At 42.3% G+C, this 18267-nt stretch overlaps 1 long non-coding RNA gene across 1 annotated transcript; it reads right to left on the reverse strand.

Moving 5' to 3' along the window:
• Positions 1 to 712: 712 nt before the first annotated feature.
• Positions 713 to 14275, reverse strand: LOC115157945 (uncharacterized). The gene is made up of 2 exons (XR_003868586.1): positions 14041 to 14275; positions 713 to 809 (listed from the first exon to the last, which is right to left on the reverse strand). It is a non-coding gene; the product is annotated as an uncharacterized LOC115157945 (long non-coding RNA).
• Positions 14276 to 18267: the final 3992 nt, after the last annotated feature.

The following is an 18267-nucleotide window of genomic DNA, read 5'->3' on the forward strand; positions in this document are numbered from 1 at the left end:
CCGTGTGCAGGGAGCGAGTGACAGAGAGGGTAGCAATTAATGGATTTACTAACGGAGAAAGTTATTTCGGATTTCGGATGTTGGGCCTGATCGTCGGGGGCATGGGTAGGGATCAAGCTTAAAATTTGTGCCCGTGAAGGGCTCTATCCTGTTGGTTCCAGACTTGGTGCATCGGTACTGCTTACCAAGCGATAGCAGAGAAAACAGTCTGACTTGGGTGGCTGGAGTCTGACAATTTTTATGGCCTTCCTCTGACACCTTGCAGATGTGGAAGAAGTTGTCATACCAAGCAGTGATGCAGCCAGTCAAGATGTTCTCAATGCTGCAGAACTTTGAGGATCTGAGGGCCCATTCCAAATCTTATCAGCATCCTAAGGGGTAATAGGCATTATCGTGCCTTCTTCACGACTGTGATGGTGTGTGTGGACCATGTTAATTCCTTAGTGATGTGGACACCGAGGAACTTGAAGCTCTCGACCCACTCCACTACAAGAGGGCTCAGGAGGACTCTCTCACACACACACACACACACACACACACACACACACACACACACACCTATCCCCCACCTCGTGTGCAGGTGACTCAGGCATCCAGGTGGAAGGGAGTTAAATGAGGACACCTTACCCTCTCCCACCCCTCTAACACGAGGCGCCGTTTGACCTCAGGGCTCTTACCTCTTTCATCTCACGGCAGTCATCCCTCCTTCCTCTGGTTCTGCTCCGGGGTTTATTCCATTCCTTCACACCGCGTCGGGCTGCTTCTCTTCTTATCCGTTTTCCTCTCTTATCACAGCTTTCTGATAACCTCTGAAATGTAAAAGGACAGAGGCAAAACGATAAAGAAACTGTTCCAGTATATGGAGTCGTCTTCGCAAGGCAAAGGCAGGGAACATTCCATTAAAAACGAAATTAGTCGAGAGAGAGAGACGTGCCCAGGTTGCTGGCTCCACTCATAACATCAGCAATTTGGTTATCTTTCAAAATGTAGATGTACAGTAATAGGAAGTCCTGTAACAGAATACCACGGTGGATGAGAGCACATTTTCAGTGGCACCTACTTCTACTCCAGAGGCAAGATGGTGTCTAAAAGCCCAAAAGGCATAGTTTTCAAAAGTGAGCAAAGCAGCAAAGCCAGAATACTTAACTGAGCTTGGGCCAAACGGCAACGCATACCTCAAGGAGAACTTGTGTGGAGAGGGAGGGGGGTTCAGCTAGAGAGGAATCCACGGCTGTTATAATTGTACTCAAGAAATCACTAACAGCTGTGCTCCCATTCAGCCAGCTAGACCCCCTCCCCTCCCCAGCCTTTTTTTCAAATGTACAGCTGCACAGATAAAGCAAAGAGGGTTAAGCAAATACTGCACAATGAAGAGTAAACAGAGCGGACCTTCCACTCTTCGCGCCTCACTTCGGGAGACACGGGCAAGAGAGCCCTACTGTTTTGTGTGTGTGAGAGAAACTCACTGCTTGTAGTCTTTATCTCTCTCAATAGTCCCCCTCTCCATATTTTAATCTTTATTCTACCCCCCCACTCCCTCTCCTACCCCGCCAGTCCAGCCAACCCTCCCCAAAAACCCCAGTGAGACAGTGACAGTGCCTCTTTGTTCGCCCACCTCTCCCCTTGCCCTCTGTCTGTGTTCACGTCAGTTGCGAGGGGAGGCATGCCACGACAGGCACAGGGAGGGGGAACCAGGGAGGCAGAAGAGGGGCGAGGAGGGGTCTCACAATAACTTCAGTCTCTCTCTCGCCCATTCCTCCACTTTTGAGAGAGGGGGGGAGCGGTAGGTCATCCGACCACGATGATCTAGCACTGAGGATCACGAGCCACCCAGACCTCATAGATGGGCCCTATTTCTTCAAAAGACTTTATAGAAAAACATAAAGAAACTCAAACTAAACAATGAGGAGAGAGCGGGAGAACAATAAACAGCAACTCCACAAGTAGACTTAGAGGCTCTGTGGCTTAAAAAGAAAAACAAGAAAAGTTTCTAGTTTTGGCGTTTACCTTAAAATGTTTTATTTTCACAGAAATAATGTGGCATGATATTCTGTGCCGTCTTGTAATTTCTCCTTTACGCAAAGGAAATAGTCTGCCCATTGAGGTCAGTGTGACAATTTTAGACTGTTCATTTTCTTAGCAACTCTTAAAAGAGTTAGCAAACCGATTTCTAAATAGTATAAATGAAGAAATAGAATTACTGGAACAGTCATTCCCTTTCAAGTTGACATTCTGTAATATAATTTCTATGCTGTATGGTGCCTGCATAGCATAAATAGTGTTGCCATCATAGAAATACAATTTCTAGAATGGATATTTTCATTCAAGTCAAGGTTTTGCTATTCTATTTCGATGCTATATTTTGCCTGCAGTACTGTATGTGTCTGGTGGTAGTAAGGGAGACGGGACAGCCAAGCACAACTTGTTTTCCCCCACCTCACTTTAAAGAGCCGCCTAGCCTCCCAGGCAATCGGATCATTAACCTCAGCTAATCTACAAACATTATGTTTAGAAAAACGCTTTCAGAGGCTTAAGCCCTGTGCACAGCCAAAGCGCCTTTCTAATTCACTAGGAGGATATGAGCGTGCGAGACTCACTATGTGTGTGTGAGATGGAGTGTACACATGCGAGTGTGCCCACACGCATTTGTATAGTCACACCCCTTGACTTTTTCAACATTTTGTTGTGTTAAAACCTGAATTTAAAATTGATAACTTTTAGATGTGTCACTAGCCTACACACAATACACCATAATGTCAAAGTGGAATTATGTTATTTGAATTTTTTACAAATTAATAAAAAAATTAAAGCTGAAATGTCTTGAGTCAATAAGTATTCAATCCCTTTGTTATGGCAAGCCTAAATAAGATCAGGAGTAAAAATATGCTCAAGTCGCAATGACTCACTCTGTGTTCAATAAGTGTTTAATATAATTTTGTGTTGTTCCCCACACATACAACGATCTGTAGGGTTCCTCAGTTGAGCATTGAATTTCAAACACTGATTCAACCACCAAAGACCAGGGAGGTTTTCCAACGCTTCGCAAAGAAGGGCACCTATTGGTAGATGGGAAAAACATTTGTTTATCAGACATTGAATATCCCTTTGAGCATGGTGAATTTATTAATTACACTTTGGATGGTGTATCAATACACCCAGTCACTACAAAAATACCGAGGTCCTTCCTAACTCAGTTGCCGGAGAGGAAGGAAACCGCTCAGGGATTTCACCATGAGGCCAACTTTAAAGCAGTTAGAGTTGAATGGATATACAGTAATAAGCGAAAACTGAGGATGGATCAACAACATTGTAGATACTCCACAATACGAACCTAATTGACAGAGTGAAAATAATGGAGCCTATACAGAATAAAAATATTTCAAAACATCCATCCTGTTTGCAAAAAGGCACTGAAGTAATACTGCAAAAAATGTAACACTTGTTTAGTTCAAAAAGTGTATGTTTGGGGCAAATCCAATACAACACATTACTGAGTACTAGTGATGCACCGATATGACATTTTTGGCCGATACCGATATCCAATATTTTCCTTGCCAAAAAAAAACGATACCGATAACCAATATTAAACATTTTAGCGGCCTATTAATCATTATAGTACAGTTAAATAGTTAACACACACATGGATGCAGCGGTCTAAGGCACTGCATCTCAGTGCAAGAGGCGTCACTACAGTCGTGACTGGGAGTCCCATAGGGCGGCGCACAATTGGCCCAGCGTCGTCCGGGATTGGCCGGGGTAGGCAGTCATTGTAAATAAGAATTTGTTCATAACTGACTTGCCTAGTAATATAAAGGTTACACACACACACACACACACACACACACACACACACCAAAAAGTTACTTTGTTTGGCATTTACGTATGTCCCCATTACCAGTAAAACATAGTCAAAACCTATTCCTTTCACTTACTTGCTGTGCTGTTCCGTTGTTCAGTCATTTCATTCTAGACCAGGATTTCTATGGAACGCCGTTTGGGTCTTTGCGTGTTCAGGATCTGAATATGACTGCACGTCACATAATAATTTAACACGATCATACATTTTTTTATGTTGTTATTACACTATCACTCGTATTTCATATGTCAGAACGATTCATCGATACGTATGCTATGATGCTGGTAAAGTTGTTTCGCGCACCTACAGTGCTGGTCATAAAAAAGAGCTAGCCAGCATCATGGATGCAAACAATGGTCTTCCCCAAAAACATAGCAAAACAACAATCTGTTCCAGTAGCTATAGTTGGCTAGCTAACTATATAGTTTGGTGCCATCATCTAAAATAACCCTAATTATAAGGCAATTCTTATTTGATTAATGGTGGTCGGCCCCATCTATGTGAAACTAGCCACAATAAGGATTAGCCACAATAGTGGACTTTGCAGTTAGCCTTCAAAATTAAAGAATGTAATTGACAGTGATGCTAATGAATACAAACAGTAGAATTATGCCATAATTTAATAGATCATGCTATCAGTCTACTCAGTGACACCCAGAGAACATTAGCGTCTTAGCTCTTATTGCGAGACTCTGAAACAACTGCTCATCGGCGCTCATCAGCCATAAAAATTACACAAGTTGGAAATCACAAATTCAACAATGAGTGGTTTGGAAGGAAGTGAGCACAGCACGAACAAGGTGAGTCCAAAAATGTACTGTATGCTGCTGCATAAATAGTGTAATATGCCAGGGAGAGATGTATACTGCAGCTAAGAAAGTCATACTAAGTGTATGTTGTGTAGTAAGCTGATAGTAGCCCATGTGCCTCACACAAATAACTTTCCCCCTCTTTCGCCTACTGTTCTGACTTGGTGGTGCACATGTAGCCTATAGCCTGTTTTAGAGAAATGTAATCATCAAATATTGTAAGAGCTTTCATTGTCTGCTTATATGGCCTCGTTATTTATCCTACGGTTCTGACTTGGTGTACAGGGAGAATACTGTAAGAACGGCCAATGTTCTGAATTTCAAAAGTGCAGAACAAATAGTTATATTGACAATGTCTGTCCTAGCTCGCTCATTAATGTCTTAATCAAAATTATGTATTGCCCCTTATCTGCTCGTCTTTCCCTTATGCCATAGTTTGTACATCTCAGTGGAAACCACATTTGCTTAAACAAGTCAGACATATCAGCTATGTTTTTTTAAAAAGGCAGTCAATGAGGCTGCATTTACTGTTTCGCTGCCAGACATGGCTCCACTGATAGCCAGGTATAGCAGTGGTAAGGTGTTGAGACTGCAGTTCGGACTCTGCTGTTGGGGCAGCTTTATGTGGACCCTAACAGTTTGTGGGCACTGTTTGTTACCATTATAGTGCAAGTTTTACATGCTAAAATCGCCACTGGGGCAGGGAAGGAGTAGAGAGCAAATTGAGACTGCTCAGTCGGTAACATGTTACTCTTCATAGGCTCACACCACATCTCTGACAGAAACTAGTGATCAGGACCCGAGCCAATGTGTACACAGGTGATTCGGAGGCGTCTCCCATGAACGCCTGAGATTCCTCAAACTGTCAATCTCAGAACAGGGAGTCGTTGTGTGAAGGGGGAGGAGTTTAGGGTTCTCCTGACTCAACTGCCACGTTGTTCCGAGAACAAAGAAGCGTCCAGAAGTGATTCATCAAAACAATTACTCATCTGACTGTCATATTTGCTCATCTGTGTATGCAGAAGGTAATCCCCTTAGGGAGCTTGAAAACATTACTCATGTTTATCTTTAAAATGACTTAAACCATCTGAAAAACATGAGTAATATCTATTCTAGACACAACAAGTTATTTAGAACATTATACTTTTTCTTGTAGAAATAGTTTTATTAGCATTTGGTTGAGATGTGCAGTACCATTCATTCCAGTAGGTAGACTACAGTGTGTTGTTTAAAAAAAAATGCTTTCTTATAATTTCATTTCCAGTTAATGTTTTTTAAAAGGATTTTCTCAGCAGCAGAAACAGTGCACTCCCTTATCTTCTACAACTGATCTCGCTACCACAGCTTGAATTAGATTTTATTGTAATTTCCTGGTATTCCAACTTCCACATGAATCGATGCGACAGCACAGAGGCCAATTCTTCAGTAGTCACCTTTTAGAACTCTTATACATCGAAGTTGGTGACTACTCATTTCTATGTGCATGTTTAAAAAGTTTATAATTTAGTTGGTAACATTTATCAATGTTCTTTTTGTTTGTAATATATCTTTTTTTCAAACTTGAGGGTCCCAATTATTCTACTAAACATGACTTAACATGACTGTATGTCCAGTGAATGAGCCAATCATCACCATCATATTTACAAACAATATTGCCAGTAAATGTTCAGAGATGAGAATAAACAACCCAACATAGACTTTCTATAGTGTTTGCAACACCAGAGCCCTATACTACATATAGGTTTGAGGAGTTAGTTAAGTAACTTTGGCCAACTTAACTCAGGATAACCGGTACCAAGAAAGTAGCTCACCTTTGAGCCAGGTACATTTTTATGGCAATGAATACTTCAGAACTAACCTGCTCCCACGCAGGTTAATGCAACGTTAACACCATTTATCCTGAATGAAGTGTCTGAGCCGCCGAGTTGAGGACCAGTGAATGAAATCAGATTCCCTCCCTCTTGCAAAGATTGCATCATCATCCCCTTCATTTGAGGAGAAGACTGATTAAATATTTTATTAATTCATGTTTATATATTCATGTTTATATATATATTCATGTTTATATATATATATATATATATTCATGTTTATATATATATATATATATATTCATGTTTATGTATATATATTCATGTTTATATATATATATTCATATATATATATATATATATATATATATATATATATATATATATATATATATATATATATATATATATATGCACATATATATATACATATATATATACATATATATACACACACACACACACACACACATATATATATATATATATATATATATTAATTAAAATATCTATCACATTACACATTTAGCAATAACAGAATGCATTTGAAACTTCATGCACAGTAAAACTTGCATGACTTAATACAATTATTTTATCGATAGAAGTGGGGAAAAAGGTGCTTGTGCATTGATAAGCACAGCAAAGATGGCATTAACGAAAAGTGATAAATTAAAGACGGCACATCAACAAGCCTATTTCACACCATAGCCTGCTGAATTTCCCATTTTCTTTTCTTTCATTTTGATTTCAGCACCCATTGATTGATGTTTTAGCATTGTCTCAATGAAGAGTTTGGTGTTCGACTTGCCACAAGCGACATGCACGCGCAGTTACAAGCCTGCTAGAGTTAGCGGCAGGCAGATGAGCAATATCCACCATCATAGTACGGTGAAGTTAACTGAAGCTGGCTAGCTTTAGTAAATCCTGAATAGATCTAGCTTCAAATTGTAGTATACCCCTCAAATCTCAAAAAGTTATTAGATATGTAAATTCCCTAGCCGAGATGCCCTGATTGCATGGGCACATTGTGCTGACATGCTACAAACCCATACGGCCCAGACAAAGACAAAGGAGGCGGCATGGGTTTCCGGGGGGGGGGCAAATGACAAACGCAGCTTAAATGCGGCCAGATGTAATCTTCGAGAACAAATGTATTTGGAGGGAGACTTATTCAGAACGCATTAGAGAGGTGACTGGGGCAAGCACCGAGGGAGTCCCCCCCCCCCACGCGCCCCGTTCCACCCTCTCAACACTCCTAATCAGCCCACACAACCCTTCAGTGATCCCTCCCTCCCTAGCCAACTCGACACATCCAGGGGCGTTTAAGAGGGGGCCACTAACCAAATGAATGGCCTCCTGGGAGCTGTAGTTTAATTGTCCGTCCTCTCCTCTAAATTGAACAAGCAGCCGTACTCACACAAGAGGCCGTGCTGATCTCTTCACCGTAATGGACGGGCACGTTGCATTATACTGCGTCACCAAGTACCATAAAGCAGCGTGGAATGGCCGAAACAGCTGCATTGTCCCATTATACAATTTGCAATTAAGAGAGTTAGACAGCTAAGGCGAGATGCCGAGACAAACATTTCTATTCACGAATCTGGCGAAGTCCCACTGAGAATCCCGACTTCATTACACGTAATGGCTCTTCTCAATGCTTGATAGAAGACGCAACTGTTTTATTACATTGCCACTGTACCACGTGCAAACAGTGAGGGTTTGAGGAAGGGAGGGGTGAAGTGAAAAAGTGTTAGATTTCAGGTGATAAAATTATGTCTAAGCGGAATGTGGAATGTGTTCCCCCATGGGTGTGATGTAGAATGTATTACCCATTTTGGGCCGTAAATAAGCGTGTGTGGAGCTCACCTGGACATCTCTTTCTTGAATTTTCTTATGTCTTCACCAATCCATACTTTTCCCAACTTCCTCTTCTCCTCTCCACCTTTCCTTTCTTCTGTAGTGTGGCAGTGTTTCCTTCACAAACTCTGCTGTCTCTTTTGACAAGGCGTGAAAAGTTGAACATGGGTCTATTGTAGGTATTGCCCAGCACTACAGGAAATGTGACACAATCATCTCTCTTTTCGCTGCAGGAGGTCAAGTCATCTGTCAATGACTGTTTGAGAGGCCAAACGGAGAACAAATCCATGGTTTCTTTCTGTCTTTCAAGGTTGAATTTGAACAACACTCAACTACAGTAACAGCCACACAACTTTAATCTTTGCCACTTAATTAAGGTGATACACGCTGCATTTGGAGAAAAGTAACTTTAGTAGTTGGGGTTATAGACCGGAGACGTCTGTAGAAATTAGACTTGTTTGAAAAGAGAGGAAGTCGAGTGGCCATGATCAGCATTTACCTGGAAAGCGTACAGTTAAGAATTAACCGGCATTTAAATAATGTACCTCGGTAGCTGTTCTGCTTTGATAGAGCCACCCAACAGGACAAATACCACTTTCATATAAAATTGTGCAAATCATTTTCTTTCATCTCAGATGGTGGTGGCATTGTTGCATTTTCTTACCCCCCCCCCCCCCCCCCCCCCCCCCCTCCTCATAGCAAAGGGAGCTAATCTGAGACAAACACTCATGCCAACTGAAATGTTGTCAAGTTCAAAACAGGGTGATTTTTTTTTAGCACGTAAAAGAGGAGAGCGAGGGAACAGGGCCCTCATTTCCCCAGAGGACACAGGGAAAGGGAGGGTGGGATATCGAACCCCACGCATCCTCTCGATGCACACAGTGGGGCTTTTTTCTGTAGGCCTACCACCATTGATTACCCCACCTTCACCCCCCGATCCTTCCATCTACCCCTCCATCCATCCGCCTGTACCAAGACTCTTTAAGGTCTGCCACGTCTAAAACCGAGCACAGTGGGGCCCCCGAACCCAAACATGGGTGGGTTGCCCATCTCGCAGATCCAATCTTCTAATACTGCCGGTCGGAAGGATATCCGTCTGATAGTGCTGCCCGAGGCCACGGAGGACCTTTCTGCAATGCCCCGGCTGCGTTATCTGATTCCAGCAGACGGGGAACAATACTGGCCATGCCAATAGCCCGCCCTCTTTGATTCTTAAAGCACATCCCTCTGCTCTGCGCTCCCTCTGCTCTGCGCTCCCCTTATTGATCGCCGGCAGGCTTCACTTTGTCTATCCTCGCACCAGGAACACCGGGAATTATCTATTTGTAACATGAGCTCCAAGATGAGGGGCGACACATAAGTGGACTGGACACTAATTCTTATTTTTCTCTCTCCGTGGTGAATTTCTTTGATGCATTGGTTTTGTTGAGTTTCAGATAGCCCAAGGGTAAGCAGACCCCTCCTTTTGGAAAGGTTTTGGCGTAATCCACACTTAAGTGGTGCCTTCACAAAGAACAATGGCACATGCCACTGACTGGCAATTTAAATCCCAGCAACGATGGGTTTGATGGTTCAAAATGACCTACGGTAGATCTACGCCTCTGCACATATCTGTGACCGCTAGCGAATGACAACTGCAAGACGGTTGATTTCAAAAGTTCATATACCGAAACATTTCACCTTACCGAAGCCAAAAGTCTGATTGATCTACAAGATCAACTCCCTCCCTGTTCAGTCCATCAGGGCTTTAGTGTTCTATGATAAAGCACATTAATAGCATCAGGAAGCCTTCACTATGGCCCAGGGCTGATTTGCTCTGGCATTATCAAACAGTGTAATAATTATACATGACAAGCCTTTGATTTTATGCTCGTGATTATTACACCATGTCATACCATCTGAGTTTTGCTTCCCCCTCTCTGCTTTGAATCTTTACCCCGAGACAAAACAATGGCACAAAGGGGAGAAAAGCAATGTGAAAAGGATCTGTGTTTTCACACAGCGTTTCCCCCAGGTTCTCCAGTGTGTGTGAAGAATAAATGGTGTGTGTGAGCTCCGGCGGAGAGGGCTTGCACCTGGAGCAGGGAGGAGCATGCAAGAGGTCAGGGGGCTAAAAAGGACTTGCTCACTCTCCTGAGAAGGCCAGAAAACCCCTGCGGCGGGGTTTTCTGGCCCATGTTGTGCCCATTGCACAACATAGGCATTTTTTTCTCTCTTGATCCCCCTCTCCTTCTTCTTTTCTCCTTTTGAGAAGCGCAGTAATCCATAACACACTCAACAACCGGCAGCTCAATTATCCTCCCCTTCGCCCATTTTCTCCCCTCAGATGGAAATTCTAAAACAATTAACCTCTTCATGGCCGCAGAGTTTTCCCAGGAAATAACACATTTATAACTGAATGAATCCTACATTTACATTCCTGACCGTGACTTCAGTCCACATAAATCTTGCTACAAAAATCCTAAATTGTTGCTCTGTGATTGTCCAATGACATTAGCAGCATGTGTTTTATATTATCGTGTAATTAAGATAGCAATTTATTTCAGTACAGATTTATGAACTATTGATAGACTTAAAAAACTTTGAATATCATTCCCAAATAACTATAGGCAAAAATATTAATGTAACATTTTACGACTTACCCCTAATGCAATTTTGTGTTAAGACGAATGCTAAATGAAAAGGTGAGGCAAAAAAATCCAGTGTGCAACATACATTTGTAAAAGAAACAAACAAATAAAGCACTACTCATTGCCATTTTGCTAAATTCAAACAAGGTAATTCAAATAAACTGAACATCTAATACAGCAAATCAATGTATTTTCCTCAACAGTGAGCGCAAACAGAACGATAGCTCAATGGCTTACCTACCACACATGGTATATTGCCTACTGGTTGCACCAAAACTATCTAGTCTGTGAGTATAACATGACTATAAGCCATGTAGCATCCCCCCTCTTTAGCCTTCAATAAACGCTTTTCTCTCTCCTTCGTTTTAGAGGGCCTCCTATTCATCTGCAGGTAGAATGCTTCAAAGTGCAGGAGGGAAAAAACAGCTTGTGGCTTCCATTCAGTATTTTATGGCCCCCTTCAAAGGATCATTACATCTCAAATTGCACCCTATTTCCTATATAGTGCACTGCTTTTGACCAGGGCCCATAGGAATCTGGTCAAAAGTAGTGCACTATATGGGGGCAAGGGTGTCATTTGGGAAGCATCCAAGGAGAGATCTAGGTGTGTTCTTAAATGTCACGCTACTCAAAGTAGGCTCTGAAAAAACAAACAAGTTGTTTTCATCTAGAGCTGCCTTCACATTTGACATGCATTAGACATGTTCATTACTTTGACAATTTGATGAACACATATCAACATAATTCACATAAATTATACATACTCTTATACATCAGCTAAATGTTTGAATATGGAACTTGGTTGTATTATGAATAAATCATTAAAAGTGTCAACTTGATCAATGTAAGGGGCTCCCGAGTGGCGCAGCAGTCTAAGGCACTGCATCTCAGTGCTAGAGGCGTCATTACAGACCCTGGTTCGACTCCAGGCTGTATCACAACCGGCTGTGATTGGGAGTCCCATAGGACGGCGTACAATTGGCCCAGTGTCGTCCATGTAAGGGTTTGGCCGGGGTAGGCCGTCATTGTAAATAAGAATGTGTTCTTAACTGCCTTTCCTAGTTAAATAAAAAAATGTAAAAGATTGTTCCTTATAAAATGAGGTATGTGAGGTACAATCTGCAAACAGCTCAATAAAGGCATTGAGGCGACCCACGAAGAAAGACTTGACCACGAGAGGAAAAAATATTTTATATTATAGATAAAGGTTTGTTATTATCAGATTAAACCAGGATGAATTGAATTTGTAAGAAATTTCTGTATTTGAGGCTAGCTCCACAAAAGCTGCTTTCACCCAAAGACAATCTTTATTATTGAAGCATTTTCATTAAATCGCTAGTCCTAATGAGACCTAGGTAAGTCAGCTTTTTGTTCATGTCTCCCATTAGAAACCTGCATGCTCTAGCTTTCAGCCCAAGGTGATTAACATTCACTATAGCAGTATGTGGCGAAACGGGTAGAAAATCTTCAAAGGCCTGAACATTACCACCAATGTAGTGCTGAAACAGGGGCAGGTTTCAATTAAAACAACATGATCAATTCACTGAGGCAACCGCATGAGGCGGAAAGGTAAATAATGCCAGACTTTTGTGCTGTAGAATGAATAAAAGCGAATGTACAGGCTAATAATCCAAGTCAACAAAAAACCTCTGGCTTTCAAAATGAGCCATACTGTGTGTGAATAAGCCCTCGCTCTGTTTGGACGAAAACACTAGGTGCTATTTAACAATTTTTCAGAGCCTTGCTAAAATAGCATGGCCAAAAACACACACACACACACATAAACCCGCACGCACTCGACAGGAACAGTGTTGTCTTTCATGTTTCCTTCCTCCTGTGTGTGTGTGTGTGTGTGTGTGTGTGTGTCTGCCAGACTCCATATCTATACATAGCGGCAGCGGAACTGGCCCCATGCAAACATAGCATGCTGGCTCCTTGATTGTGGATGGAGGAAGGAGAGGCAGGCAGGTAGAAGCAGGGGGGAGAATAAAATAAAACAACTGGCTGTGCTCCAAACTGACTGGAACTCTGTTGATCATTATGTCTAGCCTTCAGGTGTCTAGGGCGGCAGCCAGCGCCAGTTGGGGGAGGTTTAGATAACAGAGGAGCCAGACAAAGAAAAAAAGAGCATACCACCAGAATCAAACAGGGAGAAAAAAAATGGGGGTAATAAAAAAAAAAAGACTTTCTGTGTTGGGTTGTTTTTGCTCTCCCCCCACTTTCTTTTTTTTCCCCCAGAGAATGGGACAGAAAGATTTTATAGGTCCTAATTAAAACCATGTGAAGCCTTTCAAAACGTCAATCAGCCGGGCCAGTTATTTTCTGATAGCGCTTAAAATCAAGAAAAGCAGCCCTTTTAATGTGACGCAAAATATTATTGTGGTAATCAATATAGGGTGAAAAGAATGACATGACCTCATACAGTGTCTGTCAAATTAATTGGAAGGTGATCCGTCTCAAGCGAAGGCATGTTTGGTAGTGAGAGAGACTTTCTTGTAAGCTAGCCTACTGCTGACTTCAGTCTTATTTTCTTATAATTGAGACACGTGACATATTAGTCTACTGTGTCAAAACATTTTGCATGGAAATGAAATAAATGAGATGGGAGGATGGATGATCCACTCCCCCCCATCCATGTTGCAGAGCTTTGCACCTCAAGTGCTCCAGCCCTCTTGTTGGGTTAACAGCCCTCACTCAGCCGTGTCTGCACACACTTAGGGTCAGCGAGTTTGCAGTGCCTTTATTTAGGCTGTATGTCATGCCCTGCACATCACATATGCTATCCAATCAAAAACAGAATATTGGCTACCTTTTACCAACAGTTGATAACAAATCCAAGGGGAGGTAGACCTACGCCTATATGCGTGAAACTCACAAGTACAAGCCTCAATAATACAATTTGATAAAGACATTTGAACTCACAGCGTGCAAATACAGGACGTGTGATGCAAGGTGTGGAGAAAAAAATATGAACCACCATTGAAAAACGCGCATCTGATAAAAAAATCCATCTGAATTAAGTAACAACAATATTGACGGTTCATTTTAGTATTTTAACATGACGCATAGTCACCTACCGTTCAGGGATTTCTGCGGTCAACAGTCAGAGAAAGTCCATTCGAAAATACATGAGAATATATGTGGCCAGGAACCTGAAAAACTTCATTTTACAAATGGTCTTAATTTCTAATAATTTGTTGGCTGTTGTTGACGTCCTACCCCGCCGGTTTCAGATCTTCAGTGATGCCACAATCCCGCGATTGTACACTGTGTGGAAAGGCATGAGAGAAAGCCATCATGTGAGCTATGAGGACTCGCGCCATTGGCTAGGCAAGCATACATTGATAAGGCTGGTCTTTGTTCCATTGGACTAGCACGAGAACTGAGAGGCGCCTCCTGCGCGAGGTTGGTCTGTGTGCAAGAATGTGTGTGCATTGTGCAGTGGGTATCTGCTATCTGGTATCCTTGGGACATACATACCCCTATTGACATTTAAATGGTTTAAAGGTAAGAGTTACGGTTAGTGTAAGGGTAGGAGTTAAGGCAAGGGTTTAGGGTAGAGACGTCCCAATGATTCCGAATAGCACTTAATGTGTGCAGTGTTCACAATTTCCAGCAGAGGAAAAGTAATACATTGCTGAAATAATGGAATGACAAATAATAGTCTAATATTATGCTACTAAAAATTTTGAGAAACAAGTAATCTCAGAGAAAGACAAAAGCACGATAGATGAAATAGGCCAACACAAAATGTACACAGCAAATTGGCCAGTGTTACCTAGTAGAGATTTTTCAGTATAACAATTCTAGTGTTGATTCAGGAGTTAAATTAACTACATAAAGGCACTTACAGACAGGCCACGATAAACTGCAAAGGTCTCACAGACTTCAATGGGAGTAGGGCGGCAGGCAGCAAAATGCAAACAGATTTTCTTGCTGTTCAATTGTTGTTTACCGCAGCCCGTGTGTGAGCGCTTTAAGAGTGATATTAACACTCAATGGTGTTAAAGAACCCCACTGTTGGTGTTAACAACCAGTGTTGAGCGTGAGAGTGATTGTCAGTTTTACTCTGTGGAGAGTAAAACATTTCCATCAAACCATGCCCATCATTAAAATATTTCCCAGCATGCTCTACTGCAGGTAGATTTTTGAAGGATTGTTTTTCATGTCTATGTTTTTTTTTGGGGGGGGGGTCGTTCAAAAAAATGACGCAATTGTAAAGTCAACACATGTCAGTGCTGCTGTGAACTGCATCACAAGAGGCATACCAAATGATATCATTGATACAATTTCAATGTTTAATTTGCTTGAGGTATCACCAAATTTGCTTCAGATGATTTTACTGCTCACTGCATCCAAGTTGCTTGACATGTGCGTTTCAAAGTGCTGCCAGTCAAGGCAAGGTCATGAATATAAGCTAGTTAGCCATGAGAGAAAAAGTACTTTTCAGAATGACTGTTCAGGACTTTTAACTCTAGCAAGATTCCAATAGCAATTACACATTACTTTGCAAGCCAGCATAATGTGACTAGCAGGCCTAAAGTGGCCTGTAACCCATGAGTTTTAGGCCACTATATTAGGGTAAAACTAGGCCATCAGAGTAAGGCCTTGTGATATACACTACAGTTCAAAAGTTTGGGGTCACTTAGAAATGACCTTGTTTTTGAAAGAAAGCACATTTTTTGTCTTTTAAAATAACATCAAATTGATCAGAAATATAGTGTAGACATTGTTAATGTTGTAAATGACTATTGTAGCTGGAAACAGCAGATTTTTTTATGAAATATCTACATAGGCGTACAGAGGCCCATTATCAGCAACCATCACTCCTGTGTTCCAATGGCACGTTGTGTTAGCTAATCTAAGTTTATAATTTTAAAAGGCTAATTGATCATTAGAAAACCCAAAAAATTGGCTTTGTACATTTGCTGAAATTTATGAGTTACAAATATACCCAGATACGTTAAACTGTGAGAGAGACCATTTAAAAGGAAAGGGGGTTGAGGTAGTAGGTACAGAGTGAGGACTACCAAGTGGCATAGCCTCTGATTTAGTTAAATTAATCTTGTAGCCTGAAAATTCACTGAATAATATATATTTTTTTATTTAAACCTAACTAGGCATGTCAGTTAAGAACAAATTCTTATTTCCAATGACGGCCTACCGGGAAACAGTGGGTTAACTGCCTTGTTCAGGGCCAGAACGACAGATTTTTACCTTGTCAGCTCGGGGATTTGATCCAGAAAACTTTCGGTTACTGGCTCAACACTCTAACCACTATGCTACCTGTCGCCCCAACAAGAGATGTAATTGAAGTCTCGGGGCTAGAGATGAATATCAAAACATTATCAGCATACAAGCTTATTTGATGATGAACGTCACCAATGAGCAGACCCTGTATAGCAGGCGTTACTCTGATGGCCTCGGCCAGTGGTTCTGTAGCGAGCGCAAATAGGAAAGGGGACAGAGGACAGCCCTATCTGGTACCTCTGTGTGTGGAGAAGCTATGCGCTTAGCCCATTAGTAAGGACAGCAGCCTGAGGGTCATCATATCTCTCACTTTTGCCACTCCCTCAGCTCCCAGCTGTGGCTGGACACCATATGTGAATTGATTGCCCCCCATCTATCTTGAGAGTTCATTCTGTTAGGTGACCTAAACTGGGATATGCTTAACACAGCTGTAGTCCTACAATCTAAGCTAGATGCCCTCAATCTCACACACATTATCAAGGAACCCACCAGGTACTACCCTAAATCCATAAACATTGGCACCCTCATATATATTATCCTGACCAACTTGCTCTCCAAATACACCTCTGCTGTTTTCAATCAGGATCTCAGCGATTGCCTCATTGCCTGCATCCCCTATGGATCTGCGGTCAAACGACCACCCCTCATCACTGTCAAATGCTCCCTAAAACACTTCTGCGACCTGGCCTGTGTATCCTGGAAGGATATTGACCTCATCCCGTCAGTAGAGGATGCCTGGTCGTTCTTTAAAAGTAATTTCCTCACCACCTTAAATACGAAAGCCCCTTTCAAAAAATGTAGAACTAAGAACAGATATAGCCCTTGGTTCACTCCAGACCTGACTGCCCTCGACCAGCACAAAAACATCCTGTGGCGGACTGCACTAGCATCTAATAGTCCCCGCGATATGCAACTTTTCAGGGAAGTCAGGAACCAATACACACAGTCAGTCAGGAAAGCAAAGGCTAGCCTTTTTAAACAGAAATTTGCATCCTGTAGCTCTAACTCCAAAAAGTTTTGGGACACTGTAAAGTCCATGGAGAATAAGAGCACCTCCTCCCAGCTGCCCACTGCACTGAGGCTAGGAAACACTGTCACCGCCGATAAATCCAAGATAATTGAACATTTCAATAAGCATTTCTCTACGGCTGGCAATGCCTTCCTCCTGGCTACCCGAACCCCGACCAGCAGCTCTGCACCCACAGCAGCTACTTGCCCAAGCCTCTCCAGCTTCTCCTTCACCCAAATCCAGATACCAGATGTTCTGAAAGAGCTGCAAAATTTGGACCCGTACAAATCAGCTGGGCTAGACAATCTGGACTCTCTCTTTCTAAAATTATCCGCCACCATTGTTGCAACCCCTATTACCAGTCTGTTCAACCTCTCTTTCGTATCATCTGAGATCACTAAAGATTGGAAAGCTGCCGCGGTCATCCCCCTCTTTAAAGGGGGTGACACTCTAGACCCAAACTGTTACAGACCTATATCCATCCTGCCCTGCCTATCTAAAGTCTTCAAAAGCCAAGTTAATTAACAGATCACTGACCATTTTGAATCCCACCGTACCTTCTCCACTGTGCAATCCGGTTTCCGAGCCGGTCACGGGTGCATCTCAGCCACGCTCAAGGTATTAAACGATATCATAACCGCCATCGATAAAAGACAGTACTGTGCAGCCGTCTTCTTTGATCTGGCCAAGGCTTTCGACTCTGTCAATCACCCTATTCTTATCGGCAGACTCAACAGCCTTGGTTTCTCAAATGACTGCCTCGCCTGGTTCACCAAATACTTCTCAGATAGAGTTCAGTGTGTCAAATCGGAGGGCCTGTTGTCTGGACCTCTGGCAGTCTCTGTAGGGGTACCAAAGGGTTAAAGTCTCGGCCCGACTTTTCTCTGAATATATCAACAATGTCGCTCTTGCTGCGGGTGACTCCCTGATCCACCTCTACGCAGGTGACACCATTCTGTATACATCTGGCCCTTCTTTGGACACTGTGTTAACAAACCTCCAAACTAGCTTCAATGCCATACAACACTCCTTCCATGGCCTCCAG

The sequence above is a fragment of the Salmo trutta genome, chromosome 22 (genome assembly GCF_901001165.1).
Source record: "Salmo trutta chromosome 22, fSalTru1.1, whole genome shotgun sequence".
Taxonomy (NCBI): Eukaryota; Metazoa; Chordata; class Actinopteri; order Salmoniformes; family Salmonidae; genus Salmo; species Salmo trutta.